The sequence below is a fragment of the Gracilinanus agilis genome, chromosome 1 (assembly GCF_016433145.1).
Source record: "Gracilinanus agilis isolate LMUSP501 chromosome 1, AgileGrace, whole genome shotgun sequence".
Classification (NCBI taxonomy): Eukaryota; Metazoa; Chordata; class Mammalia; order Didelphimorphia; family Didelphidae; genus Gracilinanus; species Gracilinanus agilis.
Window position 1 is genome coordinate 204271366 of NC_058130.1, and position 17516 is coordinate 204288881.

Here is a 17516-nt window from a genome sequence, read left to right on the forward strand (position 1 = left end):
GTTAGCAAGCATTTATTAAACACCTTTTATGTACTAGCACTGTGCTATAAGCACAGGAGATACAAAAGACAAAACTACGGACAACATTTAAGTAAGTATGTATAAGATGAGGCAGCTGCTGGGTGGTATAAGAGGTAAAGCACTGAGCCTGAAGTCAGTAAGACTTCCTGAGTTCAAATGTGGCCTTAGAAACTTAGTAGCTATGTGAGCCAGGGCAAGTGGCTTCACCCTAATTGTCTCAGTTTCCTCATCTGTAAAATGAGCTGGAGAAGGAAATACCATACTACTCCAGGATCTTGGCCAAGAAAACCCCAAATGGAATCAAGGAGTCAGACTGGACTGAACAACAATGAGGTACAAGATCTATACACATATTAGGAAGGTGATCTGAGAGGCAAGGGACCAAAGTTTCAGGTAACAAAACACAGGAAAAGTAACTGGGGAAAGCCTCTTGTCAGAAAGCTAGATTCAAGCCAATTTTTTTGTTTGGTTGGTTTAGTTTGATTTGGTTGTGTTTTTTCTTTTTTAAGCTGATCTTAAAAGGGAGCCAGGCCACCCTTATCCTTCTGTCTTGGAATCAATACTAACTATTGGATCCAAGGGAAAAGAATGGTAAAGGCTAAGCAATTTGGGGTTAAGGGATTTGCCCAGCTAGGACATGTCTGCAGCTTGATTTGAATCCAGGCCCTCCTATCCCTTGGTCTCAATTCACTAGGCCAAGTAGCTACCCTCTAAGATTTTAATTTTGTTCATTATTAAGTTAATTTAATTTTAATTTTTATAATTAAATTAATTTTATTAAATTTAAATTTAACTTAATTTTATGCTATTAATAGTGTAAGGGTGAAAAAGGGGTTTTATGGGTTCAATATATTACAGATGGTCACCAGAGGACTGAACTGACAGACCACTAATATATTATAGCTATTATAATAAGAACATTCCAAAAACATATCATGAATCATGTCAACAAATGGACATAATATTTGAAAGGATCAATCAGCTGTTGTTATAGCTTCTAGGATAACTATAAGAATTTAGTTCTACATTCATCTAACTGTTGTTCACTCATATTCGACTCTTCATGATCCCATTTAGGGTTTTCTTGGTAGAGATACAGGAGTGGTTTTGCCATTTCCTCTGAGTTGACTAAAGCAAACAGAGGTTAAGTGACTTGCCCAAAGGTCACATAGCTAGTGTCTGAGGCTGGGTTTGAACTCAGGTCTTCCTGACTCCAGGCCAACTGCTCTAACCACTTGTAAATCTAGCTGCTTCCCATATATCAAATTATCAAAGACAGTAAAGTAAAAGAAAGTTAATTTTTGGAGGAGTTATGAAAAGACCAGTCTGGCATTTTCAAAAATATTCATAGTAGCATTGTTTATGATAGTAAAAAGATAGAAATGTGTGCCCAATGATTAGGGAGTGGCTAATCAAATGTGGTGATATAGGGAACAGAGGACTGACTGGCTGTGGAGTCACAGGGCTCAAATTCAAACCAAAGATGCAGCACTTAAATACCTCTTTGAACAGGAGCAAGTCACTTCACTTTCTGGCTTGAGTATCCTCACCTGTAAAATGAGAGGGGTGGGCCAGGTGACCTTTCAGGTTCCTTTCCAGGTCTAAATCTATTATCTTAATGGAATATTCTTGCACTGTAAGGAATGATGAAGAAGAATTAAGAGAGGAGGCTTGTACTAAGGAAGTAAGAGAGTAAAGAAAGTGTCCAGAAGAACTATAAGAACAATTACTACAACAGTGTAAATAGAAATAATACTAAAAGGTAATACAAACAGCATCTTTTTTAAACTATTACCTTTTGTCTTAGTATCTATTCTAATTTAGAAGAGTGGTAAGGGCTAGGCAATTGGGGTTAAGTGATTTGTCCAAGATCATATAGTTAGGAACTGTCAGGCCAGATTGGAGCCCGGGTCCTCCCAACTCTAGGCCTGGTTCTCAATCCACTGCTTAAATGGCACCAAATAGGGTCTTAATATCAGTATCATATTATAAAAGTTAAAGCATGCATTTTCATTTCTCTTAATCAGTAAACCTCAAAACTGTAAAGTGACATCTGGCAAAGTGGACAGAAGAGAAAATTTAGTATTAGAAAGACCTGTGTTCCAATCCTACTACTACTTTCTGTGTCACTGTGTTAAAAGAAATTATTTTCTCCTAAATACCTAGCTGTTCATCATAGAGCCTCAAAAGTTATATAGCCCATCTCTGACCTCTACTTAAATATTCCAGAAATGAAAATTCTGTATTATTCAACTTTAATAACAGAACAGCTCTTAGAAGAGTTGTAAGGGCAGATAGGTGGCACAGTGGACAAAGTACGAAACCTGAAGTCAGGAGGAATGGGTTCAAATCTGGCCTCAGATAGGTTCTAGCTGTGTGATCCTGGGCAAGTCACTTAACCCCAACTGCCTAGCTCTTGCCACTTTTGCCTTAGAATTGATTCTAAGACAGAAAGTAAGAGTTAAAAATTTAAAAAAAAAATTTTTTTTAAGGGCTGTACTTTAGACTGGTCACTGTTCAATATTTGTATGTGTCATGTAAGGGTGAAAAAGGAGTTTTATGGGTTCAGTATATTAAAGATGGTCACCAGAGGATTGAACTATTATCAGTCCTCAATTAAGAATAATCTCAAATCAAAATTGACTTTTATGGAAGTTTATTTACATGAGAGAAGAGAGAGAGGAAGAAAAATAAGAATATCTCACTAATTAATCCAGGTAGATCTTAACCCTCAACAGAGGGTTAAAGGGCCTGAGGCCCGGAGGTGAATGGAGCAAACTTCATTCACAGAGACTATAAAAGGAAGTTTCTTAATAGAAGTTCAGGAAGATTCAGTCTTTAAACTCACCACATGGAACAGTCTCGGTCACGAACCAGCAAAACTCCCTCAGGTCCCCTTCAAACCAGAAGCCACCTCACTCACTCAACTCCCTCTTTTAAAGGGGTCACATATGCATCACTTCCAGTGCCTTCCCCTAGCCTGCATGTCCAATCACAATAGACAGTTTTTCATAGAAAGCATAGGGGGCTGTCAGTTGATTCTGATTTGTTACTCACTCTAGCACATTTGAAGGTGCTCTCACCTCACCTTTGGTGATTAAATCTAAAGATGGGCAGTGTAGACTTAATCTAATTATCACAATAGTCTGTGGAGGACAGCTAATTGACTCTGGATTGAGAGCCAGGTCTAGGCATGGGAAGTCCTAGGCTAAAATCTGACCTCAGACACTTTCTAGTTATGTGACCCCTGGGCAAGTCACTTAATCCCAAATGCCTTGCCCTTAACCACTCTTCTGTCTTAGAACCAATACATAGTATTGATTCAAAGACTGTAAAGGTTTCTTTAAAAAATAGTGCATGATATTTCATCTACTTTCCCCTAAAAACCTACCCTACTCAAATTTTATTCAAAAATGAACTAGCTAACTTTGTGATCTTGGGCAAGTCACTTAAACCTGATCGCCTAGTTCTTACTGTTCTTCTATCTAAGAACTGATACTAGGACAGAAAGTGGGGGAAGGAAGTCAAATGGCTCAGTGGATAGAGAACTAGGCCTTGGAGTTGGGAGGACCTAGTTTCAAATCTGGCCTCAGATACTTCATAGTTGTGTGACCTTAGATAAATCACTTTGCCCCCATTGCTTAGTCCTTACTCTTAGGGGCCAGAACAGCCAGAAAGCAAAAGACAAGACTTCCACGCTATGCAGTGTGGACATGCTAGTATAGTTTTATCGCACATTTTGGCTAAACTATATAGACCATATGGTTGTTCTGGAAGCAAACAGTTTGGGAGAAACTGAAGTCACAAACTGTTTATTAGTTCCTATTGGAAAGTCACCATGAACTTGTCAGGAAATGAGCTTTTGGAGACCTGGAAAATGAGAGTTGTTTGAGAAGGCAGTGTCAGTCCTTGGAGTTAAGCAGTGCCATTCATAATGCCTCTGTGCAGATGGAGGTGGAGGAGATGATGACATATAAAAGAAAATCACAAACCAATGAAACATTTTCAGGGGCCAGTAACAAATAACTAATAAATACAAATTTTATAGAATTTTAGTTGAAAGGTGCTCAGAATTTAATTTAATTCTCCATACAAAAATATTGGAAAGGAAATTTTTTGTTGACAAAATTGTATCCAAAATGCACTGTTCATGGTTCTGTTCTTTGCCAACATGGGATTTAAAAAATACTCTGTGTAGTTTATTGAAGACCTATGAATTATTGATAGGTTCTGTTCTGAAGAGACACTTTAAGGTCTCAGTTTAAAGGTATTCTGCAAATACTTGATCATTCTTGTACTTTACATCTGCCCAAGAATATTATACATCATAGTGAGCTGACCATTTAGAAGGTTTGGAGCAGTGGCAGCAATGGGAGAAAAAGCCATATTTTCCAGCTAAATATGCCTCTTATGTTTCCTGAGGATCAAAATGAGTATCAATCTAATTACTAACCCATATGGTATAGTAATAACTGACTTTATAGGGTTTTTTTCAGCTAAAGAGTCCAAATGCCTCCAGAGTTTACAGCCTCTGGCCAAAAGTTTCATTTTATCTACCATTGCTGTGCCAGCCTCCAGGGTAGAGCAGCGGTCATATAAGAATGCAGAACAAGACTACTCAATAATTCTCAAGCTGAAGGAATAGAATAGTCTTCCTATTGAAATCACAGGAGAAGATTTTTCCGTTTCCAAACACATTCCAACTTGAATATAACGACACCTCATGAAATAGCATTTTGCATAAATGAAACTCCAAAGAATACCATTTGCAATGTTTCCCCACTCTGCCCATTATTCTGTCTCTTTTGTTTACATCCTTACCCAGGTTAGGCCCACCAACTCCATCAAGGAGGCTCTGTCCTGTGCCTCTTCTTTTTTCTCTCCATATTAGTAGCTTATTTCATGATTTTATCAATTCCCAGGTGGGTTCCATTTTCATTTCTACACAAATGATTCCCATATCTATATATCCACCCCTAATCTCTTTTCTGAGTTTCAGTTCTATGTCACCAACTTCCTTTTAGACAGCTAGAATTGGATATCTTGAAAGCCACTCAAACTCACAGTGTCCAAAGCAGAACTCAAGTTGTCCCCCTCCCTCCCCAATCCACCCCTCATCCCAACTTTCCTATTACTATTTGAGAGTACCTCTATCTTTCTGGTCATTCAAGTTTACAATGTACTCTTTGTCTCCTCCTATTCCTCATTCTTACTAATTCCACATAGCAGTCCATGGCCAAATATGGCTATTTCTACCTTCACACCTTGCCTCAGATGTATCTTCCTCTTCTCTAGGTACACAGCTACCACACTAATACAGGCCCTAATCCCCCCTGACCTGAACTCCTCAAAAAACTTTCCTACTTCATCTCTGCCTTTAGCCTCTTTAAACTCCAGGCTGCCTTCTTTCAGATAACAAAGTGGTATTCTTCCTCCCTCTCCTTTTCCCCCTCTTCCTCTCTCTGTCTCTCTGTCTCTCCCCAACCTCCTACCACCACCACCCTGCCCTGTACTTCCTGTCTTAGTATCAATTCTAAGATATAAAAGTAGGAGCTAGGCAAACGGGGTTAAGTGACTTGCTTAGAGTCACACAACTAGGAAGTATCTGAAGCCAGATTTGAAACAAGGTTCTCCTGACTCCAGGCCTGGCTCTCTCTATTGTGCCATCTAGCTACTATCCAAAGTAATTTTCTAAAGGTTACTTATTACCATAATGCCACCTCCCACTCGATGAATTCTAGTGACTCTCTATTTCCTCCAGGGAAAAAAAAATATAAAATCCTTTGTTTGATATTGAAAGCCCTCCACATCCAGTCTCTTTTCTACCTTTCTACTCACCTTCTACTCTCCTCCCGTTCATGCACTCTCCAGGCTGGATATTCTGTCCTACTTGTTTGTTACTCCCAGATGACCCTCCATCTCCCTTATCTTTGTGACTCTTTGAGCTGTCTCCCATGCCTGGAATCTTCTTCCTCTTTGTTTCCTGTCCCATCACTGCTTGGTTTTTTCCCTTCCACTTGTATGTATCTGCCTAGTTATTTATATGTCAGTTAGAATGTGAGGTCCTTTAGAGCAGGGACCATGTTTTTGCCATTCTTTCTTTGCCCAGTGTTTATTTAGCACAATGTCTACTACAGAGTAAGTGCATAATAAATGCTTGTTGAGAGGCAGCCAGATACCATAGTCAATAGAACATTAGGCCTGGAATCAGCAAGACCCAAATCAAATCCAGCTTCAGATACTTCCTAGCTGTTTGATCCTAGGCAAGTCATTTAACCAAGTCATTGAACTCCTGTGGATTTAATTACATGTTCTAGACTGATTATTCTCAAATGCTGCCCCAGTCTCTCTGCTGGCTTCCAGTCTCACATCTCCAACTACCTTTCAGACATCTTTAATTGGAAGTCCAGTAGGCATCTTAAACTGAGCCTCTCTAAAATCAAACTCATTATCTTTCCCCTTAACCCCCATCTCCAAAATACTTTCCCTATTACCTTAAAGGGCATCACTGTCCTCCCAGTTCCTCAGGCTTACAACCTAGGAGTCTCCTTGACTCCTCACTATCTCTCAACTCCTATCTCCAATCCCTTGTCAATGTCATCTTTGCAACATCTCAATCTCAAATACTCTCCCTTCTCTGACACTGCTACCAGTCCAGTGTAGGTCCTCATCACTTCATTTACCTGAACTAATAGCTTCTGGTGGCTCTTGTCTCAAGTCTCTCCCCATACCAACTCAGAAACCATTCAGCCACCAAAGTGAAAGTATACATCTGAACTATGTCACTCCCACCTCCACCACTCCTGCCCCAAACTCAATAAGCTAGTGGCTTCCTAACACCTCAGGAATAAATTAAAAAAATATTCAAAGCCCTTTGTAACCTAGCTTCCTCCTACCTTTCCATTCTTTTTACACCTTCTTCCCATTCTGTTTTTAAGTTATTCAGATGTGTTGACTCTTCATGAACCCATGGACCATACTGTTCATAGGGTTTTCTTAGCAAAGAAACCCTCTACCCTATATTCTTTGATAAAGTAGCACTGACTCCTAGCTGTCTTTGAACAAGACACACTCTCTCCATTTTCTCTTGCTCTCTCCCATGCCTGGTATGTTATCCCTCTTTGGCATAATTCATTCATTTATTATTTTAATGTAGTTTTTATTTTTAGAAAATTTTTCCATGGTTACATGTTTCATGTTCTTACTCCCTCCCCCGTGCCGTTACCCCCCCCCCCCCATCCAATGCACATTTCCACTGATTTTTACATGTGTCATTGATCAAGACTTATTTCCATATTATTGGTAATTGCACTGGGGTAGTCGTTTAGAGTCTACATCCCAAATCATATCTGCATCAACCCATTTGTTCAAGTAGTTTTTTTTCTTCTGCGTTTATACTGCCATAGTTCTTCCTCTAAATGTGGATAGGTGTTCTTTTTCATGAGTCCCTCAGAATTGTCCTGGATCAGATGCATTGCTGCTAGTAGAGAAGTCCATTATGTTCAATGTACCACAGTGTATCAGTTTTTCTGTACAATGTTCTCCTGGTTCTGCTTCTTTCACTCTGCATCAATTCCTGGAGGTTGTTCCAGTTCACATGGAATTCTTCCAATTCGTTATTCCTTTGAACACAATAGTATTCCATCACCAGAAGATACCACAATTTGTTCAGCCATTGCCCAATTGAAGGGCATCCCCTTATTTTCTAGTTTTTGCCACCACAAAGAGCGCGGCTATAAATATTTTTATATAAGTTTTTTTCCTTATGATCTCTTTGGGGTATAAAACCTAGCAGTGGTATGGCTGGATCAAAGGGCAGGCAGTCTTTTAAAGCCCTTTGGGCATAGTTCCAGATTGACATCCAAAATGGTTGGATCAATTCACAACTCCACCAGCAATGCATTAATGGCCCAATTTTGCCACATCTCCTCCAACATTCACCACTTTCCTTTGCTGTCACATTAGCCAATCTGCTAGGTGTGAGGTGATACCTCAGAGTTGTTTTGATTTGCATTTCTTTAATTATAAGAGATTTAGAACACTTTCTCATGTGCTTATTGATAGTTTTTATTTATCTGAGAATTGCCTATTTCATGTCCCTTGCTCATTTATTGATTGGGAAATGGCTTGATTTTTTTTTGTATGATTGATTTAGCTCCTTATATATTTGAGTAATTAGACCTTCGTCAGAATTTTTGTTGCTTCCCTTCTAATTTTGGTTGCATTGCTTTTGTACAAAACCTTTTAAATTTAATGTAATCAAAATTATTTATGTTACATTTTGTAATTTTTTCTAACTCTTGCTTGGTTTTGAAATCTTTCCTTTCCCAAAGATCTGACAAGCATACTATTCTCTGTTCACCTAATTTACTTATAGTTTCCTTCTTTATATTTAAGTCATTCATCCATTCTGAATTTATCTTAGTGTAGGGTGTGAGATATTGATCTAAACCTAATCTCTCCCATATTGTTTTCCAATTTTCCCAGCAGTTTTTGTCAAATAGTGGATTTTTGTCCCCAAAGCTGGGCTCTTTGGGTTTACACTGTCTTGCTGATGTCATTAACCCCAAGTCTATTCCACTGATCCTCCCTTCTCTCTCTTCACCGGTACGGTATTGTGGTTTTTTTTGTTGTTGTTGTTTTTTAAAATAATTTTTATTTTTTAGAAAAGTTTATCATGGTTACATGATTCATGTTCTTACTTTCCCCTTCACCCTCCCTCCCACCCCCCCCATAGCCGATGCACATTTCCACTGATTTTAACGTACCATATTGTTTTGATGACCACTGCTTTATAGTACAGTTTAAGATCTGGTACTGCTAGGTTTGTTGTAATTTAAAAACCAACTAAAATCACATCTTTAACCAGAATCCTTTCCCAAGCCTTCTTAATTCTGGTTCCTTCTACCTGTTCATTATTCTTTATTAATCTTATATATAACCTTTTTTGTTTACTATGTAGATTATAAACTCACTGAGGACAGAGACCATCTTTCACTTCTTTTTGTGTTCCCAGGGCTTAGCACAATAGTGCTAAGTGGGTAAATAGTAGGTACTTAATAAATGTTTATTGGTTGATTATAAATTCATTAGTAGGAAAAGAATTTTCACATTCACATTCATTCACTTTGGTAAAGCAAGTATAAAGTGGAACTTCATGTGTAGTTTAGGTTTTCTGATTTGTCTTATAAGATTTACTTATAAGTTTATATATGTGTGTATTTATAATTTGATTGTTTTAATGTCACTAGAAAGTATCATTTTCTCTACCGATATAATAAAAAATTGAGTTTCATTAATTTTGCAGCTTATAAATCAGCAGCTGTGGTGAAGCTAATGGATAAAATGCCAGACCTGGAATTGGAACAACCTAGGTTCAAATGTGGCCTCAAAAGACCTCCTAGCTGTGTGACCCTCGGCAAGTCCTTCTGCCTTGGAACTGATGCTAGTATTGATTTCTAATCAGAAGTTAAGAATCATAAATGAATGAATGAATGAATGAATGAATAGATAGGCAGGTGAATAACTGACTTAGGCTAAAATCCAGTATAGTATGACCATAACAAACTTAAGATATAAAACCTTTATTATGAGTTATCTGCCATTTACCCCTTTGACAAATTAAGGGACATTTTTTATTAAATGACAAAACAGAATTCTTGGACTTAAACGTGTGACTTAATTAGATGTCTTCATTTTTATATCGAATGGAAATTTTGTTTAGACATTTCAAATTATTAGGATGATTCAACTTGTGTTTTTCTCATTGAGCACTTATATTTTCTCATTTTATACCCTTGTGGACACTTAAGATGGATTGATTGGATTAGCTCACACTAGGTTCCATTTAAGCTTTAACTTAGTAAACTATATTCTAGGAAACTAAAAAAATTGATAATACAAGCTACTTTGTAGAGTTGTTGATTTATATAATATTTTTTGAGAGGGATCTTGACATATTATGAATTGAAGAAATTAAATGGGAATTTTTGAGTTTTGCAGAAGCTACAGATGACACACAAAGGTCAGCAGAAAGACTTTAGAAACTCAGAAATGCATAAAATATGTATTTTTTCATTTTTCATCTTTGAAGTATTTCAATATTTTATCTTTGAAATTAAATGTTTTCTTTTACTATTATAAATGTACACAATCTCTTTCACTAAACATCTCATTAAAAAAAAGAAAAGAAAAAATTCAGATTTCATTTCTGATACAAAGGAAGGGCCAAAATTTGTTGAACCAGATTTTGGGGGTTCCATACCCCTAGCCCCCAGATGTGGAAGGGAGTGTGTGTGAGTATTTGTGCGTGCAAACTTAAGAGTGCTCAGTAAATATAACTTACGATAATAATGGAAAATGCAGGAGAGACATGCCCCTGCTTTTAAGGAGCTTATAAAATTATTATCCATTAACAGTTTGAAAATAACAGTCACCTGCAAGTGCACTAGTTCAAAAAAGGAGGAATATGCATTAAACTAATTAGAAAGTTTACTTAATCACTGTGAAAGATAGGCTTTATATAGGTAAAGAGTAGGGGGAAGAATATTTCAGATCATAGGATCTCTGCTCATTCAGTCAGACTTGAAAATGGTCCCATAGGCAATCTAGTAGGCCCCTAACTCTATGGATGCTGAAATTCAACCCCAAGGCATTAAGTAGCTTGCCTGAGATCCTGTAGCAAGTAAGTGACACAGGCAAGATCTGAACTAATGTTGTCTTAACTCAGAAAGCTAGTATACTTTCTATTGGACCACATTGCCTCTGGGACTAAAATGAGTAAGACATGAAGAAAAAGCGAATATAGTATATATGGGATCAGGAAGTAGACTGGAGTGGAGAGCTCCTGTTTAGGAATGGAATGAGAAACTGGATCTAGCATAAGGCCAAATATAAAGAGGACCTCATAAGCCAGGCAGATGTTTGGATTTGATAGTACGAACATCATTGGACGCCTCTGTAATGGGTAGTGGCATGCAAAAAGCAGCAGTTGGGAAATATTTAATCTGGCTATAGTGAAATTCCCCATGTTGGAAGCTGATTAAGGTTGACCAGAGGGATAGATAAAGAAGGGCAAACCATACAGCACTTATAAATAGGAATTATTACTGATGAGGAAATGGCAATATATTGGGGATAATTAGACTTAGGTGTAAGGAAAAGGGAAACTAAAGATTGCTGCTGGGAATATTTCTTGAGAAAGAAATGTTCTGAAACCATACCAATGCAACCAAGCATGTAAGACCACAAGTGGCATTTTTGTAACCCCTGGATCTTGATTAAGGGAGCAGCTGTTAAAGGCCTGTCTTCCTAATTGAATATACCTTTTCCTTATAAAGCACCTTCCGGGGACCTCATACAGTCGGACATCTTATGCAATCTCATCACATTAGAAAATTGTGGGAATGTGATTAGGAATCTATGAGGTTATATAGCAGTAAAGTGATCCACCCTAGTGACAAAGCAGTGCAGAGTTGAGCTGAAGCAGAAGTGTGTTCTCTTTTTTTGTTAATCAGTCTGATGTCAACAACCGCTCACAATTCACTATGAGAATCATTGATTAATTTTTCTTAGTTTTTCAGTCTGCTTAGGGATGAACTTTATGCTATTCAATTTACCTCGCCACATAACAACTTATTTTGGTTTCATCATCTTACCTACCATCATGGATAAAGACAATTTCTATTCCAGTGTTATATATATAAAGTTGTTTTTTAAAAGGAGGTTTTGTGTCAAAAACTAAATCAAATTCAGTGTAACCATAATTAATCTTGGCATATAAGCAGATGCTGAGGTCGCTATCAGATAACATAAGTGTGACCGCCTCCCTTTTATGATGTAATCAAATTCCACTGTAATGAGCCTTAAATTGAATAGGACATGTGAAATACTACTACCTTCCAAATAAGAGCAAAACTGTATTATATTCAAAATTATCCTAGAATTCTAGATTTTAGAGTTGGAAGGATTCCTTAAGATTTCATCCAGTCTAAACCTGTTGTCTCCTGTCCTCTTTTACAAACTGAGAAAATAAGATCCAGAAAGGCCAAATAATCTGTCCCCAGGCAATTGCAAAACTAGAACCTTTCATCTCCATTTCTTACTTCCTTTTCCATTGTTCTTTATGTTCTCTTCACTAGGAAGTGTCTGAGGTTAGATTTGAACCCAGGATCTCCCATCTCCAGGCCTGACTATTCACTGAGCCACCTAGCTGCCCAATAAGTTAGCATTTCTTTCAAGAGAACTTATAGCTTAAAAATAGTCATATTTCTGGCTCTACAAAAGCTTTATACCAGTTTTGCAAAAAACATCAGCAACCCATCACAGACTTGCTGGTGTCATATCCATTTTAGGCATCTGACAAAAATGAAACATGTTGACCTAAATTACCACAGTGTTAATGCCTCAGGTTATAATTTTACTTATTAATAAAATAAAAATAATTTGTAGCTAGACTTCCTTTTTCAAAAGACTAGTTTCTTGTTAGTTTGTGTGTTTTGTTTTGTTTTTAGGTTGGGCTTGAGGTTCTCTGCTAATTTTCATTAGTAAAATATCAAATAATAGTTTTGAAAAAATGGAAAATTTCTTATTTGCATTTTAATAATAGATTGGTAGCCTAACTTGACATTTCAAAAGATCCAAAAGGTGATTAAATTTTTGATATACAAAGTTTCGTAAATTTGGGCTTTATTATTTTACATTAGAATGGTGATTCTCAAACCTTTTGGTCTCTGAACCACTTTGTACCCTTGACAATTATTTTTTTATTTTATTTTTAAGCCCTTAACTTCTGTGAATTGGCTCCTTGGTGGAAGAGTGGTAAGGGTGGGCAATGGGGGTCAAGTGACTTGCCCAGGGTCACACAACTGGGAAGTGTCTGAGGCCGGATTTGAACTTAGGACCTCCTGTCTCTAGGCCAGACTCTCAATTCACTGAGCTACTCAGCTGCCCCTCCCTTGAAAATTATTAAGCCTCTCTTCCCCCCCCCACACACACACACACAAAGCATGCACTTTGTGTAAGTGTTTACCTTGTTAGAAATTAAAGCATCTTAGAATTATTATAAAAATAGTTTTGGGGGGCAGCTGGGTGGCTCAGTGGAGTGAGAGTCAGGCCTAGAGACAGGAGGTCCTAGGTTCAAACCTGGCCTCAGCCACTTCCCAGCTGTGTGACCCTGGGCAGGTCACTTGACCCCCATTGCCCACCCTTACCACTCTTCCACCTATGAGACAATACACCAAAAGTACAAGGATTAAAAAAAAATAGTTTTGACTTTACAGACCCCCTTTCAGTTTCTGGAACTCCAAGAGTCCTTGACCCACACTTTGAGAACTGCTGATTAGAAGGTGAAGCTTAGAGAAATAGTGGAAATCTGAAAGAAAACAAGTTAGCTATATAGCCATGGGAATTGTGAAATGAGTCACAGATCAGACTCAGAGAATCTGCTTCCTCTGTGGAGATTTCTCTCAGTGTGGCACAGTAGAATTTCCCATTACTTTTACATTAGAAAATGCTACAATGTGTCTTTGTTCAGTGAGCAGTAAGAAGTTCATGTGCTGGGCACTGGTAATGCAGACTGATGGAAGCAGTCCTTGCTCTCAAGCATCTTGCGAATATTCTATTGAGTGTGAAATAAAATGTTCACATACAGATTGGGTATCTGTGTGCATGCGTTGTGTAACTATACATTATTTTAGCTTATTATATATTATTTTGTATTATATATAAATAGCATGTAAATCCACACAAAGAAAGTAAATACAAAATAATTTTGAGAGGGAGAAGGCATTAGAAACTAGGAGAATTAGAAAAGCTCTCATATAGAACATAGAGCTTGAATTGATCCCTGGAGGAAAATGGGAATTCTCAAAGACAGATGAAGGGGTGAGTACATTGCAGGTACAAGGGTCATGAAGGCCAGATAGAATGCTGGGTATGAGAACCAAGGAATATACAGTGGACCATGTAGTGTGTGTTTTTGGGTATCATGTAACAAGCCTAGAAAGGTAGGCTGCAGATAGACTATATTGGGGCCTCAGATGCCATGGGAAAGAGCTTCTATTTTATACTAGAGGAGATAGAGAGCCACTAAAGCAAATGAGTGATATCATCAGACTTGTGCTTTACTCATATCAATTTGGTTATTGTATAGTCTCTCATTTTTCCTCTATAAACCAAATTATAAAGAGCTTGGAAAAAATAGCAAAAAGCTATAGAGTCCTTTATGTTTTACAAGAGAGTGTGGGTGTATGACAGACAGAGGCAGAATACTGATGGTCAGACAATGACAATCTCTATTGATGAAGTGGCTCTTTGCTCTCTAAAGCCAACCCTTCTACATGCATCCTTGATTTTATCCCCTTCTAACATCTCCAGCAGATTGCCCCCACCACCATCCGTACTTTTCTTCTAATTTTCAATCTCTGCCTGTCTTCTATACTGCCTGAAAGCATACCAATGTTTCCTCTATCCTTTGGGATCATAAACAAACCTCACTAAATTCTACCATGCCTCTAAGTTATTATTTTTGTCTATCTGTCCCTTCTCCCTTTTTAAACTCTTTGAAAAAAAAATTGTCTAACTGGTGCTTCTATTTCTATTTGTAAAACTCTTCTTTCTGACTTAACAACTCTTAGCTAGAAGGGTAAGGACTTAGGCTGGTGATGGCAAACCTATGAAACAAGTCAGTGCTGACACGCATAGCCATTTTCGATGACACTTGCAGAGAAGTATGGGGCCACATGCGGAAGATGAAACATTTGTTGTAGTGTAGTGTAGACACTCTGTGAACTATAGATGATCTATATTAATTTACCTATTTTTGTTTATTGATTATATTTTTGTTATTTAAACTATAAATATTGCAAAATTATGTTTTTTTTTCTCGAAGTAACACACTGCCCAAGTTATGCTTATTTTTTTGGCGAATTTTGACACACCAAGCTCAAAAGGTTGCCCAATTAGGCAATTAGGATTAAGTGACTTAGCCCAGGGTCACCTAGCCTAAGAAGTATCTGAACCCAGGTCCTCCTGACTCCAGGCTTGGTGCTCTATTCAATGTGCCACCTTGCTGTCCTTGTGCCTCTATTTCTTTTCTTCTTGCTCTTTAATAAACTGTGCAGTTTTGCCTTCCAGCCTCATCATTCAACAGAAATATTTCTTGCAAAGTTACTGCTTATGAGTGTCTGTGTGTCTTTGTGTGTGTGTGTGTTGTGTGTTTGGAATGGTTCATATAATTTTTGTTTGTTTTTGTTTTTTGGTGTTTTGGATACATTTATTAGGCACTGTGCCATTGTGCTAAACACTGGGGATACAAAAGAAAGGCAAAAATGTTCTGATCTCATAAACTTAACACTCTAAAGGAAGAGATCATTTTAAATAAATTGACACAAACAAGACACTGCACATGAGATGGAAGAGCACATCACAGGGGTGATTCTAGCAGTTGGGGACCAGGAAAAAAGCTGTAGTTTATGGTTTTCTAAGGTTTGTCAGGACAGGATGCTGTGAACCTTTTTGTAAGTATGACCTCTCACTTGACTATCCTAATTCGTCTGAGTGCCTCAAGTCTAGCCCCACCCCCCCAATCTTTTCTCCACACACCTCTCAAGGGGATCTCTTCTTTGCCATTTAAAGCTCCTTTAAAAATTTAAATTAAAAAATTAAAGCTCTTGACCCTGACTAACCTTCCCAGTCTCATTTTAAATTACTCCCCCTTGTGAACTCTGTGTTCCAACTAAACTGTCCGCCTTCCTGTGGATCAGACATGACACTCCATCAACCACCTCCATGTCTTTGCATTGGCAAGATATGTTTTTTGCTCATTTCTGCCTCTTAAAAAATCTCCAAGACTCAGATCCAACACCATCATGTCCTAACTCAGACTCCCTATTCTCACTAACCTACCTTGAATTTATTTCATATTTTGTATATAAATAAATAGCCCAGATTACATCTGGCACTCCTCATATAAACTTTTTTAACGGCATTCCCTATCACCCAGAACTCAGTATATATTTGTTCACAGACTCAGAATTTTATATTTGGATCTGTGGTATAGGGAGGGAAGGGAGGAAGTGAGATACCTAGAAGTGAATGAATGAATGAATGAATGAATGAATGAATGAATGAATGAATATTACAATTGGAAAAGATCATTTAATGCAACCTTCTCATTCTTCAGATGAAGAAACTGAGCCCCAGAGAAATGTAAATGACTTGCCTTAAGTCATTGTAGGACCAGGATTGGAAGAAACTCAAGCTAATAGTTTTTTTGAGCTAAAAATTTTGTAAGCTCTGCATATATTGTTCCTTCTTTCTTGCTTCCCTAGCAGACACATTCAGATTTAACTGACAACACATATTTATTGGGCACAGCTAGGTGGCTTAGTAAATAGAAAGCTAGGCCCAGAGATGGGAGGTCCTGGGTTCAAATCTGGTGTCAGACCCTTCCTAGCTGTGTGACCCTGGCAAGTCATTTACCCTACCCCCGCCATTGCATCCTTCTCACCACTCTCACCAATATACAGTATTGATTCTAAGATGAAAGGTAAAGGTTATTTTTTTTTTAAAGCAAAACAGAAAACATTTCTTGAAGTAACTAGAAAGTATTGAATATTGTACCACACATTCAGTTGTCTTGAGGCACAAAGTATGGATTGGGAAGTCATTAGTTCCAGTTTAGTCTGTTGTATAAGAAGCTGTTAATTGATAAAGGATGGGCAGACAGGCAATTTGGATCATTTTGCCTTTTCGGATAGTAAATCAAGGGAAGAAACCATTTAATCTGAAGACAATCTAATTGGACCTGTATAATTTTCAGCATCTAGAACTTGGGAGGAGAGGCATCTAGGTGCCTTGTAGATAAGAGAGCCAGACCTGGAGACAGGAAGTCCTGGGTTCAAATGTGGCCTCACTACTAGCAAGACCCAGATAAGTCACTTAACCCCAATTTGCCTATCCCTTACCATTCTTCAGTCTTGAAAACTGGTATCAGTTCTAAGACAGAAGGTAAAGGTTTAAAAAAACAAAACGAAGTATAACAATTGGCATTTTTTTAAAGGAATTGAAGGTTGTATTCCAAAGGTCACATTCTTAATCACAGTGCCAGAAATGCATAAAAAACTCCTATTCCTCCCCCATTCTCTTAGATATAAAGTAAAGGCAACAGGGATTATTTAAACATTTTAAAAATAAAGATCACACAGGGACAGTGAGTTTTGATATTTGTGAGTAAAGCTGTTTGTAGGTTTCTAAAACAAAACATGAAATTTAAAATGTAGTGTTCCATTATCTTGAAGAGTTGATGTCAAAGATCATGAAAAAGCACATTTTGAGTTCCTCCACATTGTTTTGCTTAATATTGTGCCAAATTTGAAACGGAAATAATAGGAAAAAATGAGTTTGTGTTGATTTTTTTTTCCCTACAAAAAAATAGAACAAAAATCTTAGTGAAATCTGGTTCACACCAGTGCTAACTCTTTTTTTGTTGTTTC

The 17516-nt window shown here is 37.6% G+C and overlaps 1 protein-coding gene across 1 annotated transcript in view; it reads left to right on the forward strand.

Moving 5' to 3' along the window:
• Positions 1 to 17516, forward strand: part of SMURF1 (SMAD specific E3 ubiquitin protein ligase 1) — a 117413-nt gene that overhangs the window by 61210 nt on the left and 38687 nt on the right. The gene's annotated exons all lie outside the window — the stretch shown is intronic.